Source organism: Pinus tabuliformis, chromosome 1_2, assembly GCF_031772625.1.
Source record: "Pinus tabuliformis cultivar Carrire ecotype Pingquan chromosome 1_2, CPIR1, whole genome shotgun sequence".
NCBI lineage: Eukaryota > Viridiplantae > Streptophyta > Pinopsida > Pinales > Pinaceae > Pinus > Pinus tabuliformis.
In genome coordinates this window covers 1,275,653,960-1,275,670,266 of record NC_142298.1, presented here as the reverse complement: position 1 = coordinate 1,275,670,266, position 16,307 = coordinate 1,275,653,960, and positions in this window count along the sequence as shown.

The following is a 16,307-nucleotide window of genomic DNA, read 5'->3' as shown; positions in this document are numbered from 1 at the left end:
AAGACCTCAAAGGGAAGGCCTAAAGGAGGGGAGAGGAGAGAGAAAGGTTATTATGCTGAGATTTTTCCCTTGACCAGGTCTGAAGTCCCTTATGCCTTCTACACTTCCCCCATTTTGTATAGGAAACCTTTGTTTCCTTGTATGTTGATGTTCATCCACCATTTATGACATCATGGAGAGAGTCATGGAAGGAGTTTGTTAAAGGCTTGAGGCTGGAACGGATCCGGAAGGAAGCTTTGCTTGGAGCCTGCTGAAGGTGACTCAAGTGAAAATATTCCTTTTTATGTACTTTATTTGTCTATAATAAAAGAAACACATGTCTTGGTTTCCGAAATGAATCTTCTTTATGTTAATGATATTCATGTTTAGAATTCATATGTAAATGGTTGTTTGGATTTCATAACTAACTGCCTTTCTTTATAACATTAAGATGGTTTCTTTATAAGTTTTTGTCCATGTATTGCTGTGTTCTTTGAATTGGTTGTTTTGCAGGACAAAAGAGAGGAAGAGAACTCCAAGAAGGGTTTGGACCCAAAGGGCCTTCTCAAACATAGGACCGAAGGTACGTACCCCTATCATAGAATTTGCTTGTAATAGAATAATGGCTGTATGAATGCATGTTTCTTTGAATAGATAACTTTCAGTCTGCTAGGGTTTCAACCCAAAAAGCCCTAGGGGAACTTTTCCCTCTACCAGAATTGGCGACTCTACTGGGGACAACACTCTTGTTGTTCCTAGTTTGGGTGTTTTTCAAGCCAATCAGGGCTCAGCTGCCTTGTCCGCTTGCTGTTACTGTCTGGTTTGTTCTTGTACTTTAAGCTTTGCCAGTTTCTTCAGTTTGTTTGTTTTTGTTTTTGTTTTTGTTTTTTTTTTTTCTTGAAACTTTTCATATACGTTGTTTTTCTTAGTTACAGAAGCGTATATACGCTTGTTTCTTTGAGTAAACCCGCGTATACGCAGGTTTCCTCAGATACAGTCGTGTATACACGTAATCTGTACATCAGTACAGTCGCCTATATATTGAAATTTCAAGATTTATAAATATTTTTGTCTCTAGAGGTTTGTCTGGTGGTTTGATTCGGTCTGAAACAGTCACTGTCCAGTATCAGTTATTTGTTTTACAGCGAGCATCTTGTTCTGAATTCTCTCTGATTATAAGGAGTATTGGTCTTGTTTTTTGTTGATTGCAAGTGTCATCATTTTTTGCTAAAGAATGCAAGATTTCTTGCTAGGAATCTTGGCTGCTCTGGTTCATCAGAGTAGGGAGATTGATCACAATATTTGTGTTAATCTTTCTTTTGGTGACTTTTTGTTTGCTTGACAAAATCGCTTTTTGTGACCATCCACTTATTTGTTTCATGAAAGTTGTTGATTCACACTTTCTTGGAATTTGTCTTTTTGATCTTTTTGGTTTTCATTGCCAAAGCTTTCATTGCTACTTTTGATTGTTAAGAGCAATTTCAAACACATTTATTTTTGTTCAGTTTTCATCCGTTGAGTGGTGTCGATTCGCAAAAGTGTTTAATTGCCTATTCTTCGATCACAAGTTTTCAGTGTTGTTGAGAGCGCTTTTTTTTGAAAAGACTCTTTTGTTTGTTGCTTTGAAGAAAATCTTAGTTTTGCTTTCTTGAACTTGCTTTTCATTTGGTTTCCTTTTATTGAGTGAAAGTGCTTTATGTTTGTCTTAGGACTTGTTTTTAGTGTTTAGACGAAATGAATGGTAGCATCTCATATTCCATCTAGGCATCTTAAGTGGCAAGATAAAGATTGATAAGCAAGAAACTTTCATTTTTTGTTTTTAGAGTAGTTTTAAATCTTGCATCCACATATAGTTGTTGCATTAGGATAGATTATACATAGTTTTGTTAGCTTTTGTGAGTGTGAAGCGTGAATTAACGAAAAGAAAAGAAAATTTTGTTTTATTAGAAGTACCTTTGAACCCTATAGAAATTGCTCTTCATCGAAAAACGAAAAAGTGCATGTGCATGTAGTTAAGTTTTTATTAATTTCTTTTGCGTCAAAAAACACCACTAGTTTCACTTCCGTTACCTTGTGACTCAAAGAACAACCTAATTTAAAATCAAGCGCTAACTAAAATTCACTAGAACTTTTTTTTTTAGTCACTTACACCAACAAGATTAGGATTTTAGGGCCTTGGATTAGGCGAGTGGAGAGTTAACTCTCCAAGGCCATATAAACGTCAAACGTAGGAGTCTGAATAATGAGAGAAAATCCAATAGCGTTAGGAAGACCAGGAAAGCTCTGGATCTGGGAGTTAAGCACGAGGGTCTGTGAAGACAGGTGTTGTTGGGAAAAGTATCCAATACGGAATGACCCTATCCCACTCTAAGGGTGATAGTACCTCAGCAACAATCGAAGCAAAGCTATCTAAGATTTCTTCTTTATGAAAGTAAAATACGGGAGAAAGAGATCCACTAACCGATGTCTTCCGCTAATGGTTGATCCAATCTTCTCTCCCTGCTGCTTGCTCCCAGCTCCTTGCTCTTTCACTGGCCCAGCTACACCAAGACCCTGCAAAATGGCAAGAGAGGGAAACTACAAGAAGCATACATTCATAATTGATTCAAGGATTAGAATAAATCAAATATGCAAGTATAACAATACACCATTGAGACACATGCATATAGAAGAACCTCAAATGCTTTATTAATGGAAGAAGTAAAGTTCAGGAAGTGATACAACCATAAAAGGCCCAATCCAGCATCACCTCCCAGCAGAAAGAAATCTCCTCTTCACCTCCTTCAAAGCAAATCACCCAATAGTTCTAAACTCAAACCAACATCACTTCCTTACATTCACAAGATTCCAGCCCCCCTAGACCTCATGAGAGAGCTCTATATATAGGAGTTTTGGAGAAAGGATGAGTCAGCTTGAAGCTGGCATGAAGCTGACTAGTGTCCTCTCCCACTTCAGTTATTCTTCAGTTCTTGAGTCCACTTGGAGGTTCTTGCTTCCACTTGGAGATCTAGACCCTCTTACTCATCACCAGTCGAATTCCCTGATCCAAGTGTCATTTTGGAAGCTTCCTGGGCATTGACACCTTGAGAAATGACTGTGCCACATATCCCAACTCGCCCAGCGCAGGTAGCCTTCTTTGCAGTTGACATTCAGCGCAGGTAGACAATGGAGCAGTTGACATTCAGCGCAGATGCTCAGTGGAGCAGTTGACATGATCCAGAATTGCCTTGTTTTTGAGTGTTTTCAGGTGGAGAACTGATATTCAGTGCTGTGGTTTGCTGACCTTGTTCCTCTAGGGGTAGGAACAACATGTTTAGGGACTTTGGATCCCTCAGATTATGGACATTTCATGCTTCATGCTATAAGGCACAAAAATGTCTATAACAGTTGCCCCCTAAAGTATGAGGTCGTTTATCGGGTGAAATGCTTTATCAGGAGGATCCGAAGTTCATTCAATCGCTGAGAGGTGACCTGTAATAAAATAAAATACAATACAATACATTATTTTTCATTCTGCTTTCATGATCTAGCTGAGGCGGGCATTCCCATGCTCAGCTTTATAAATTCATTTTGGTACATAGAACAGACGATCGTCTGATGATAGACTGATAATTCTCTGCTGAAATTATCATCCTTTGAGTAGGATGATCATCTGCTGCAATGATGTACATATCAAATGTCTTTATATTTCCTGAATATATATCGCAGCCCGGATGGATGAAACTAGATCCGGGGTCTTCAAACTCGTTCGATCTTCACTCTAAGTACAAGTCGATCCATGTGAGAATTGCGCTGAAGTCGAACATGGAAAGACATCGCTTGATTACCGGTCAATGATGTAAACCGTTAACAAGCGCGAGAGGAATCACCAATAATGATAATGACCCTCAAGGTACTGCAGTACAATTCACGTGGTGTGAATAAAGGACTTGGCGTCGAACACCACGCAAAATCTTCTGGTCGAAGGTCATTAATGTATACCTGTCGCCGGAAGTGAGAAACTTGCCATTGAGGCATGCAAGCTTCAAAGTACTGAGGGGATTGTTCCTAGATCAACTTCTTGGATAATGAGCTGAAGTCGACAAGAAGCGATCTGTCAAAGGAGGGCCTTAATGAATCCCACATCAGTGACACGGAACAGAGCTAATGATTTTAGTGGAGGTGAAAACAATCTGTGACATATGATTCAGGGTGGCGATCATGGGTGGATGAAGGATAATGTATGGCAGTGGATGGGACATGGTTGACTCTTTCTGAACAACATCTCTTGAACATATAACGACACTGATGCGATGGATCGGTAGCATTACCCCAAATGTGGATGGTTTGGCGAGACCATGGTGATGAGACCGGTGAATGAAACAACCCAACCCGATGTGGTACGGAGGAAAAGTGTCATGTTCAAGAGCGACTTGCTACCATTAAAGCTTTGAGGTTCTCCCAATTTTTCCCCAGTCATTTCTGACCAGTACCTCTTTATTTTTGTCAAGCTTGAGGAGGATAACATATGCTTATTCTATAACCTGCCCTTCGGGCAAGCCCATCGCTATGTTTTAACGAACCTAGCGATAGGGAAACTCGTTCTCGTCTAAAGACAAGTTTGTCGCTATTTAATCATTTTAACGAGTCTAACGACAAAGAAAACTCGGTCCTTTTCATTTTTAGAGAGTCTGAAAAGGTACAGAAAGTTAACTCCAAAATTCCTTTTTCGTCATCTAATCCCTTAAGTCCGAAAAAGTATAAAACAATACAGAAGGGATGGATTTTCGATAACTTTAACGAGCCGAATAAAACAAGCGCTTGACCTTTTTGTGCAATAATCCCTCAGGTCCAAAAAGATTAAAATCTAGAGGAGGGATAGCTCTTCCGGTCACTTTAACGAGCTGGAAGGCCAAAACTCGGCAAACTTTTCATATTTTACGAGTCAGTTGAAAAGAGCTCAAAGAAGACTCGTCTTTTGAGGAACGAGTGATAAACAAGGATAGCAGCAGATTCCAGGTACAGGTTGGAATTTTCCAATCACGGCAGTGTCACAAGGATGGCTAGGTGAAATCACTCTTCGCAGCTGTTCCTCAAAATGGGTAAACAATCATATGTAGGTGAACGATCGGCCAAATGACGGTGGAGGTGGCAGGTGCAAACACGACCAAGGATTTTTATGGCTGATAAATTTACGATCACAGAGGTTATTTACCGGAATAGGTTCATTTTTTATTTAAAAATGAGCTTAATCTCTGGGGGAAACATTGCTCATTGCTTTTATTTATTTTTTAACGAGCATGAAGACCGCGTTAAAACTACTCGGATCTTGCGTTTATTTTTTAACGAGCATGAACTTTATGCTAAAACTGCTCGATTTACCAGTCATGAGATAAGAATGTCTCCTGAAAGATTCCATTTTTTATAGAGCTTGCGCCTTACCAAAGCTATGCTCCCTCTCATCCTTTCTTTATGCAAGTTCGGAAACGGCTAATCCTAAAAACAGATAAATAACCGCTCTTTGCTTGCACTCCAAAAGGTTTGCATGCCCCCAGGTATAAAATACAATTTCAAGGCTGCCCCTCCTCCTTCCCACCTCTGTTTTTCTTTGGGTGTTCACAGCTACTTGTCGTCTTGCCAGTCTAATGTTAATGATACTTGTCTTCTCGTTATTTTTAACGGGTCTTACGCGATACTTGTCTTCTCGTCAGCCCAACTTTTAACAGATCTTTCGCAAGATCGCAAGAGACCAGCTACTTGCGACAAGAGAGAAGCTACTTGCGACAAGAGAAGAACACTACTCAAAGACAAAACATTTGTGTTATTGAGGGAGGCTTGCCTCTTTCTGGTTACCCAAAGATTGTTTCGTTAATCTTTCAAACAAAACATTTCCTCGGCACTGTCTACCGAAATAGACAAGGGTGAATGACCTTTGTCAAACACGTAACTTTGACAAAAGAATCCTATTCCAGAACAACCCCTCTTCCATCCACGGACGGGGTACGGACCAGTCATATTCTCTCGCGGAAATTCTATCTTATACCCAAGGTTTTCTCTGCCCAAAGCAGACCAGGATGCATGCCCCCTGGGTTCCAGTCCCATCTTTCCAAATCACTCGCACTCATCGGGAAGGAGGACTGGGGGTGGAGACATTTCTTGATTTAATAGACCATTCAGGGTTGGTATGTGACTATTTGCGATGCGTGATCCCGGAAATGAAAGTTGGTCTACGAGCTTGACCATTCTTCCTTCGTGTGGAAAACACATTACTCTAAAGAGTGAGGAGACTATTGCTCCCATGCAATATATATAATCTCGTCCAAGGAGTAGGTTATAATCCAAGGGTCCTTGAACGACCATCACGTTCATCTGAACGGTCTTCCCTTTCAATGTAACAGGCACATTGGGGAGGATCCCTAATGGTCGACTGGTTCCTTTATCGAAACTCGAGAGATTTCTTATCTTAGGAAAAAGCGCCGGGGAACCCAGTGCTTTCCAAGCAATCGAGGAAAGGATACTCACAGATGCCCCTTCATCAATGATAGTGCCAGCCATTACCATTCTGTATATTTGGACGATGATTCTGAATGGTATACTGGCTGGGAACCGGGGTCTGCCTAGTTGATTCCAATCAAAGGATACAACTAGGTTGCTTGGTGGTGGGACCGAATACACGGCCGGATATGACCCTGACGATGTTCCTTCCTGCGATAAAGGAATGGGCGCATTGCCCTGATGCTCATCAGAGTCTGTGTTGATGAAAAGAATCTGGATGGTGTCATCCTTATTCTCTTCAGTGAGGGTGCCATTTGAAGATGAATCTTCAGTGACGATGTCATTTGACGATGAAACTTCTGAAGGAAGAACCGGGTCAACTGCCGTTTCGACCTTTGGACTTTCGTCCGGTCTGGATTCAGTAGGTTAATTTTCAATGACTGACGCTTCAGCTGACCACTTGAGCGGGCCAGTTGTATTCTCAACCAATGAGGGACTTGGCACGAGTTTTTTGTATCTAGGAGGAAGTCTCAACGGTGAAACCGGACGATCTTCCAAAACTCTTTTCGCTTCGTCTAAGAAGGGACAACAGTGGATGGCGTGATCGCCTTCACACAGTCTGCAGGGGGATCTTTCTCCCTCTCTCTGTCTTGAACCTTCACTTTCATTGGTTGATGGTTAGCATTCAACATGGCTATCAGAGGTTGATGCTCTCGAATTGTGCAAACGAGGGGACTAGTCCCTTAGTATCCGGGGAATACAGGGACAATCTCTATGGAAGTGGTCCCCTCTACATACGACACATGGCGATTTAGGCCCGGTCTGTGCTATGTGTGGATTTTTGTCAGATGTCTTTTGCTTGCCCCAGTCGCCTTAGGCTCCTTCTTCTTCTTCTCTCTCTTCTTCTTCTCCTTCTTCTCCATGGGAGCTTGGCTTTTGCCGGCTCTACCTTGCGAAGACGAGGGATTGGAGGAAGAGTTATAGGAAGTAGAAGGCTGGTGGGAAGCTCTAGACTGATCTAACTATTGACTCGACTGTTCAGGAACCATGGTGTTCTGAACTACATTGGTTGAGAATAGCCAACCTGGCAGGCCAATTTTCAGTCCTGGAAGCGACAATGTGGCCATGTGGGGCGCACCAACTTCTCCCCAAGAGGAGAAAGGATTAGGATTTCCATCATGTGGAATTCCTTGGTTAGGGCGTTCCATGTTCTCAACCTATAGATCAACGCAGGAATAGGAGGTGATTATGTTCCGTTTAAAATAAATTTTGTAACGACGCTTTAGACACAACTTGCTTTTTCACTTTTTAAGAGTCGAGAAAAAGCTAAAGATGACTCTAGTCTCCTTCGATGTTTTAACGAGCCCGAAGTGACAAATGCTCGGATGGACTTTTTCAGTTATAGAGTTTGAAAAAGGCCAAAAGAAACTGCTCTGGAGTTCTAGGCAGAGGGTGTGCCAAACCTTTCGCAAAACCACAGAATATGTTTTACGGTACGGGTGGTCGATCTTCGTGAATGCTGTGTTCACTGCATTGCGATCAGTAGGGCGGCCGACACGGCTTCCTATGGATAAAGGCTTTGTTCCTATAGGGGTCTCCCAATATATATGCGACGGTACGTGGGAGCACAAGTTCGTATTGATACTTATCGCTTCACCGTGGAGGAATCACCCAACCACTCAACGCTAAGATATCACGTTTAACGGCGCCGGAACACGTCTCTAGCTTAGACCTCTATGTGTTTGCGTTGTGTTTCAATGCGTTGTTATGTAAATTCAATTCATTTTAAGTTGATCTTGTTTAGCAGTTTGCCTTTATGGATCACCACGAGATGTATAATACAACTTCCTAAATGCAGTCTAAGATGATAAGCAAGCTTTTCAATCTTTCAACTTTGAAAATCTTAACTACTGAGGGAAAAGAAAGACATCATCTTTTCACACAGATCATAGAGCACACACTAATGCACTTTTCCCTAAATCAACATACAAGCTGTCAAAATGCACATGCACAATGCAGGTACTTCTTTTCTCTTTCTTAATGTTGATGTACTACAAAAAGAAAGCTGTTGTATAACTTTGAATTAAATTTCAAGTGAAAGCAAACAAGCTTTGTCCAAAATCAAAAGACACCTTAAGATTTACTTGTTTCGACACTAGAAATATATAAATTCAAACCATATGACGAAAGCAAAAGCTCAATCAGCTATGAACAGCAAACAGACTAACTCTTAAGATCAAAACGACACTTATCTCAGGTCTAGATCTAAGAGGCCACAGCAAGACTAGTTCACTTTTCGTTATGGGAAATTGCAAATGATATAAGAAATACACAAAGAACAAATACAGTTTCTTTATACAACCGAGGCGGAATAGTGGCAAGGAAAGTTGGTTTCAGATAGGCACATTGACTGATAACAGGCTGCAAAAACAAGGATGAAAACAGGGCAACAAACAGCTGGGAACCCCAGTTGCACAAGGCAAAACTGGTTCAACGCAGGTAGTACACTGTCAGTTTGACCTTCAACGCAGGTAGCCCCTTCGGGACCTGCGATGAAATGCAGACTGCCTTCACAGTGCCTGCAATGAAGAGAGAAACTCTCGTTTTTCTCAGTTTCCGGGTTACAGATTGCTAAAAAATTCACAGTTTTTGGCCAAATCAAAGGCTATCAATCAAGTACACACTAAAGGGTAATTAGGAGGATGAAAAGCTATCACTAAGATCTATTCAGAGTCCTTGTGGATCAGCTCTTCAAATCATAAACATGCCCAGAAACTGAGCTAGAGTAGCTGCCCTCTACTTTGCATTTGAAAGATCCAAATGCAGTTCGATTCGGTACTCCCTGTGTTTAGGAAATGAATAACAAAAACACAAACAACCAACAAGATACGATCCCCAGTGGAGTCGCCAATTTTTTGTTGGGAAAAGTATCCAATACGGAATGACCCTATCTCACTCTAAGGGTGATAGTAGCTCAGGAACAATCGAAGCAAAGCTATCTAAGATTTCTTCTTTATGAAAGTAAAATAGGGGAGAAAGAGATCCACTAACCGATGTCTTCCGCTAATGGTTGATCCAATCTTCTCTCCCTGCTGCTTGCTCCTAGCTCCTTGCTCTTTCACTGGCCCAGCTACACCAAGACCCTGCAAAATGGCAAGAGAGGGAAACTACAAGAAGCATACATTCATAATTGATTCAAGGATTAGAATAAATCAAATATGCAAGTATAACAATACACCATTGAGACACATGCATATAGAAGAACCTCAAATGCTTTATTAATGGAAGAAGTAAAGTTCAGGAAGTGATACAACCATAAAAGGCCCAATCCAGCATCACCTCCCAGCAGAAAGAAATCTCCTCTTCACCTCCTTCAAAGCAAATCACCCAATAGTTCTAAACTCAAACCAACAGCACTTCCTTACATTCACAAGATTCCAGCCCCCCTAGACCTCATGAGAGAGCTCTATATATAGGAGTTTTGGAGAAAGGATGAGTCAGCTTGAAGCTGGCATGAAGCTAACTAGTGTCCTCTCCCACTTCAGCTATTCTTCAGTTCTTGAGTCCACTTGGAGGTTCTTGCTTCCACTTGGAGATCTAGACCCTCTTACTCATCACCAGTCGAATTCCCTGATCCAAGTGTCATTTTGGAAGCTTCCTGGGCATTGAAACCTTGAGGAATGACTGTGCCACATGTCCCAACTCGCCCAGCGCAGGTAGCCTTCTTTGCAGTTGACATTCAGCGCAGGTAGACAGTGGAGCAGTTGACATTCAGCGCAGATGCTCAGTGGAGCAGTTGACATGATCCAGAATTGCCTTGTTTTTGAGTGTTTTCAGGTGGAGAACTGATATTCAGTGCTGTGGTTTGCTGACCTTGTTCCTCTAGGGGTAGGAACAACATGTTTAGGGACTTTGGATCCCTCTGATTATGGACATTTTATGCTTCATGCTGTAAGGCACAAAAATGTCTATAACAACAGGGAAGAGAGATACCCCCTCTCCTACTTGTCCGAACTTACCTCACGACTGTTCCACCTGGCTTCTGCGATGAGTTGGTATCCATAGTTGCTACTCCTAGGGAACTACACAGGTGGCTGCGGAGGGGAATACCGTGGCACCTGAGGTTGACGTTGCATCACTCTCGACAGTACTACTGGAGGGCACCCTTGCGAATCTTGGGGGCTTGCACTGGTGCAAGCTGTTGTTAGGAGGTCAGCGTAAATTCCTCTGATACCTTCGTTGATAGGACTGGGCCCTCATCATCCCAGACTATCTTCGGAAGGCCCCTTAATTCACTTTCTCGTATTTTGGTGTCCGGCCTTAATCACCCGGAGCGGAAATACTTGGAAGTTGTTTGATTGGCTGTATCTTTAGGGACTTTATAGTGTGTGCTCTGTGCTCTTAGTCGGCGTAGCTTTCAATTTGTTGAGTCTTTAGTTAGATCATAAAAAAAAATTCAAAGTGGCTGACCGGTCGCCCAGACGGTCTCGATGACTTCATGGTCTTTCACCACCAAGTTTAGAGCCTTCTCCTAGAAGGCGTAGAGGCAATACTACCGGTGGGTTTCGTCCCACGCCGGTTGATGCATCGGGGATTGATCCTTCTCTTGGGGGCATTAGTGGCCAAGCAAGGCCTGGCACTTCTGAACAAGAGAGGGACACTCCAGTCCTTTCTCGAGTTCTCTTTCAAGCGGAGAATAACATAGAGGTAGAAGAACTCTCAAAGTCGTTAGCGGCTCCAAATTCTCCTCTACCATCTAGTCATCCAGACGTATTGCAATATGTTGGGACTCCGACGCATAGACCGTCAAGTCCAGGTTACGCTACGCGCTTACTATCGATGACCACTACTGGAAGCATGGCTTCTACAAGTGCTATGACTATGCAAACTCCAACATCGGTGCAAGGGGGAGGAACTATTTCCATCTCCTCTGCTTCCCTGTTCGGATCTTTTGCCAGCACATCTTTAGTTGGGTCTACCTCCATTCTGTCCATGAGTGGAAATTCTCAAACCAATGCTTTTGGTACTGGATTCTTCCCATTTGGCACCCACTCATAGGGTATTCCATCGGTCCCGTTTAGTGCCGCTACGTCCATGATGGGCGGATCGGCTTCATTCCAGGGTTTTCCTTTTGGAAGTGGTCATATACCACATTCCAACCCGATGGTAGGATCCATGCCTTTTTCTTCTATAGGACAAAGCAGTAATCCTTTCCAAGGTTGGACTAACCCTGGGGTTAGTAGCGCGGGAACTGGGAATCCGTTTATCAACCAACAAGGGAATAGGCCGTACTCCATGGTTAGTTCGTTTCAAAGTATTCCTCCCCTAGCTTCGGCTTGGAATCTGTATCATGGGTTATCAACTCCTTACCATTCTTTAGGAGGAAACTTTGCTGGTTATGGAGGCTATATGGCCGGAGTTGGTCAAACTCTGAATTTTGCTGGATCACAAGGCTTGCCTTTTGGTTCAGCCGGTTCTATTGGTTACTTCGGGCAGCCTGGTGCCTCCCAAATTCCAGGACAATCTTTTCAGAACTTTGGGAGTTCTGCCCAGTCTGGGTGGAATCCCCAAGGTCCTCCTAGGCTTCCGTTTCTAGCAACGTTGAACTTGCCAGATCTCACTAAGTTAACAAATGACCCAATCAAGTACAATCTGGCCTGGCCTCTGGTCCCAACCAAACTCCCTTCGGACATTCCAAAATTCGAAGGGAAGAGTGGTGAAGACCCAGGCGACCATGTAACCACATTCCATTTGTGGTGCTCATCTAACTCCCTTATCGATGACTTGATTAGGTTGAGACTCTTTCAGCGCACCTTGACTGGTAATGCAGCCAAATGGTATATAGAGTTGCCAGGGGGCAGCTTTACATCTTTTGCTGACTTAGCCAATATTTTCTTAAATCATTTCCAGTTGCCTGTCCACTATGATGCCTAAACTGAACTTCTGGCCACCTTTCGTCAGGATAAGGCAACTCACATTTCTGACCATATTTAGGAATGGAGACGGAGAAAGAGGCTCATTAAAGCCAAAATCCCTCCGGAGTACCGTCTCGAGTGGTTTTTGAATTCTCTACAACCCGAGATCTCCAAGGATGTCTCCATGTCTGGGGTCTATTCTAAGGAGCAAGCCATTTTTAGGGCCCAACAATTAGAATTGATCTACTCTCAGTCTGGGATCCTACAAAAATACTTGCCAGATGCTCCTGGGTCTAAGGTTGACGTAGCTAAGTCAAAGCTAGGTCCGCACGCAGATGGTATCGTTGGGATAGTAGACACAACTACCGTGAACTTGTTGAATCAATTGTAGCAGTTGTCCTTGCAAACTGCTTCTAACAACCAAGTCACATCGTCTAATCCCCCCGCTTCCCAAACTTCTTCAATTAATGCCGTCCAATCTGATAACCCCAAAGGAAATCAAAATTCCAATGGAAAAAGAAAGGACAAGGTAAGAAAAAGAACCAGGATGGGAAGCCTGATGCAAATAAATCCGGCAACAACGCTGGTGGTGGTAGAAATGAGTCGAGAAAGAAAGTCAAGTTTCCATGCAAGTTGTGCAGTGGAGACCATCTAACTCATCTCTGCCCTAAGATTGAAGATGCTCAACGCTTGTTAGGACAACAAGGGACTTCTAGTTCTCAAGCTGTGTTAACTAACCCGTTTCCCCAAGGGCAGCAACTTCTTGCTGGCGCGAGTTCAAACCCTGGAACCTCCGCAGGGGACAACCAAGAAGGTGAAAAATCGTCAAATGTTTTCATGATGGGTTCTAACGTCCATGTGGCTACCTGGTCACGTGATTATGGTGAAGCCGAAACTTCCAAGGACAATACTGTTCCCGGAAGTACTGACCTTCATATTGAGCGACCCCCTGTCGAGACTATACCACGGATACTGAAAGGTTCCGCTAAACGCGCGACTATTAATCCTAATGCTAGGGCCGCCCAGAATTACTCCATTGTGGAGGATCTGGCTCAGAGTCCATGCGCCATGTCCGCTTTAGAGGTTCTCCAGTCGTGTCCGGCTCAGAGAAGTGCTTTACTCTCCGCGATTGGAGCAGTCGATCCAGCTAACTCTTTAGTGCTCACTTTTGACATGTTAAATGTCAAAAAGTGACTCCCTCATCATATGGCTTTCCAAATAAAGTCTACATACCAGAAAATCAATATTTTTCGCACCGTTATAGATGAAGGAGCTTCCACATGCGTCATGTCGATGTCATGCTGGAAGGCTATTGGATCGCCTTCGGCTGTTCCTTCACCCACCGTCTTGACTGCATTTGATGGTCATTCTCATAAGCCGCATGGGATTATCCCGACCTTTCCTATATGTGTTGGAGGGAAGGTCGTCAATATCGAAGTTGAAGTCATAGATGCTAACCTAGACTATAATCTCATATTAGGAAGGAACTAGGTATACGAAATGGACACCGTTGTTTCAACTCTGTTTCGTGTCATTTGCTTTCCTCATGAGGGGAAAATCGTTAGGTTGATCAATTGGACTGTTTTCCAGTCGATCCTCAAGAAAACTCTGACTCTACTATCCCTTTAGTGGATAACCCTCGCCCGCCGACTGAGAATTTAGGAGTAGGATGTATTCCTCATTGATGGGTACGTTTAATCTTCCCCCTCCTACAGCTAGGATAGATACAATTTCATCCTCCAGAGACCCTTTACGGAGAGAGTTTGTTCAAACTCCTTATTCTTCGAAACCTGGAACCTTAACTTCATCTGTGACCACATCAGGTGACGACAAGGTGGGTGGAATAGAATCTCTTATATCTGCAGTAGATCTTAGATGTGAATCTATCGATAACTCTGCAGATAACCATTCTACTTCTTCCTCTGGGAAGGAGATAGATGGTGATGTGGCTCATTTTCGGACCCTTGATTCCACCTCTGCATCGGATTGCTTGGATATTGTTTTTCCATCGGACGAAGCGATATTCGAAGCAATGACGGCTGTAGATTGACCTTTGGAAGATTTACATCGTCGGCTACATTTTCATTCCCCTGTGCATGAAGTCGAATCTCAGTCCTCCAGTTCGACTAGCGATGTTTGTATGGTCCCTTTGGCTCCAACACATTCATTTGCCGAAGGAAGTATATTGATTGGTTCGATCATTGTACCTATAAACATCCCTAGGAGTAAGTTGGCGGAGCCCCCTGACGGGCTCTACCTAAGGAAGTGCTTTGCTTAGCTTTGGCCAGGCAATGGCTTCTTTGTATTTTATGTATATTTGTACATATATCATCGAGAGTTTTTTGATATCAGCACTTTTTGGTCTGCTGTGGCAGGTGTTGATGGATGACTTGGTTTATTTTGGGTTCGCCGATGGTGCTAGTCGGCACACTCGGAATCTTGCTTCTGCAGCTTGGATACTCTATTATCCAACTGGTCAATTGATGGCATCAAGAGGCGTGTGCATCGGTCCTGCTTCAAACAATATGGCCGAGTATACTGCTATTATTAATTTATTATCCGAGGCAATCTCTCATGGGATTAACTCGTTGGTAGTGTATCTTGATTCTCAATTGATAGTGTCTCAATTAAATAACATTTATCGGGTACGTGATCCATCTTTATATCGCCAGTATTTAAGGGTGAGGTTGTTGCAAAGATCATTTACTTATATTAATTATTTTCACATTCCAAGATCTCATAATTGGTTAGCTGATTCTATCGCTAATCAAGCATTAGACTGGCACATCAATCATTCATCATAATAAAATCAAGCATCAAAAAGTCAAACTGTATATATATATATATATATATATATATATATATATATATATATATATATATCTATATATATATATATATATATATAGATATAGATATAGATATAGATATAGATATAGATATAGATATATCGTAAAGCGGCTCGAGTGTACATATGTGTGTCCAAAAAATATACAAAATTGGGACTCAAATGCCCATAATCATGTCCGGCATATCTAATGCCTCGGCTCAGGATGAGCATCTAAGTATGTAACTATAGCATTGGCCACACGCCGAAAAATGCGAACCCAGTCACGTGGCATGCCGACCACATGATGCTGCATATCCTCAGGAAGGTCCTCTATGATGGCCATCGAAACTTGGCAGCTCAGTCTCGCCAAGTGTCGCTGGACATTGTTTAGAGTCCGTTTTGTATCAGCAACCACCTCTTCCGCTCCTTGGCCGCGCCGTCCATGCCGCGGGAATCCATCTGGTCGTACTGGCCCAATGTCTGGAACATGATCATCATATCAGTCATTTGAATCTCATCAAAAAATATTTTTCAAAATGCATCATTATATTTGAAAAATCCAAAAAAAAAATCATAAAATCAAAAAATTCTTACCAATCTCGCCCCATGCTGCGTTCGGTGGTAACGCTAGATCAGGATCTCCTCGGAAATCCAGCCCAGCATAGGGGTAGTCATCCACGGCAATGATCTGCTGATCCCACCAGGTGAAGAAGTCATCGTCGAAGGCAGTCCGTGGGACCTCACCACCCCCGAGACGTTTCATCAGATCAGCCCACCGGCCCATGCGTGGATCGCGTGGGATGCTGATGGAAACTGCTACCCTGGGGCAGAGTGCGGGAACCTTCTTGAAAAAGAAAGTACACATGATAGTCCCATATCCAAAGTTCTTGGTCTGTCCCCTCCTGATAGAAGTGAGCTGGCTCTTCATGTTGGCTAGAAGAGGAGTACACTAGTCAAACACAGTAGTGAGACAGTCAACTGCCATGCTCATGTTTAGTCGTGACGCCTGATGCAGAGAGGATGATCCGTTCACTCCAGCCATGGTGAACAGGATAATCCTAAGTGATAAACTCGCCACATGTGTGATGGAAATCTGGCTCCCAACTTTC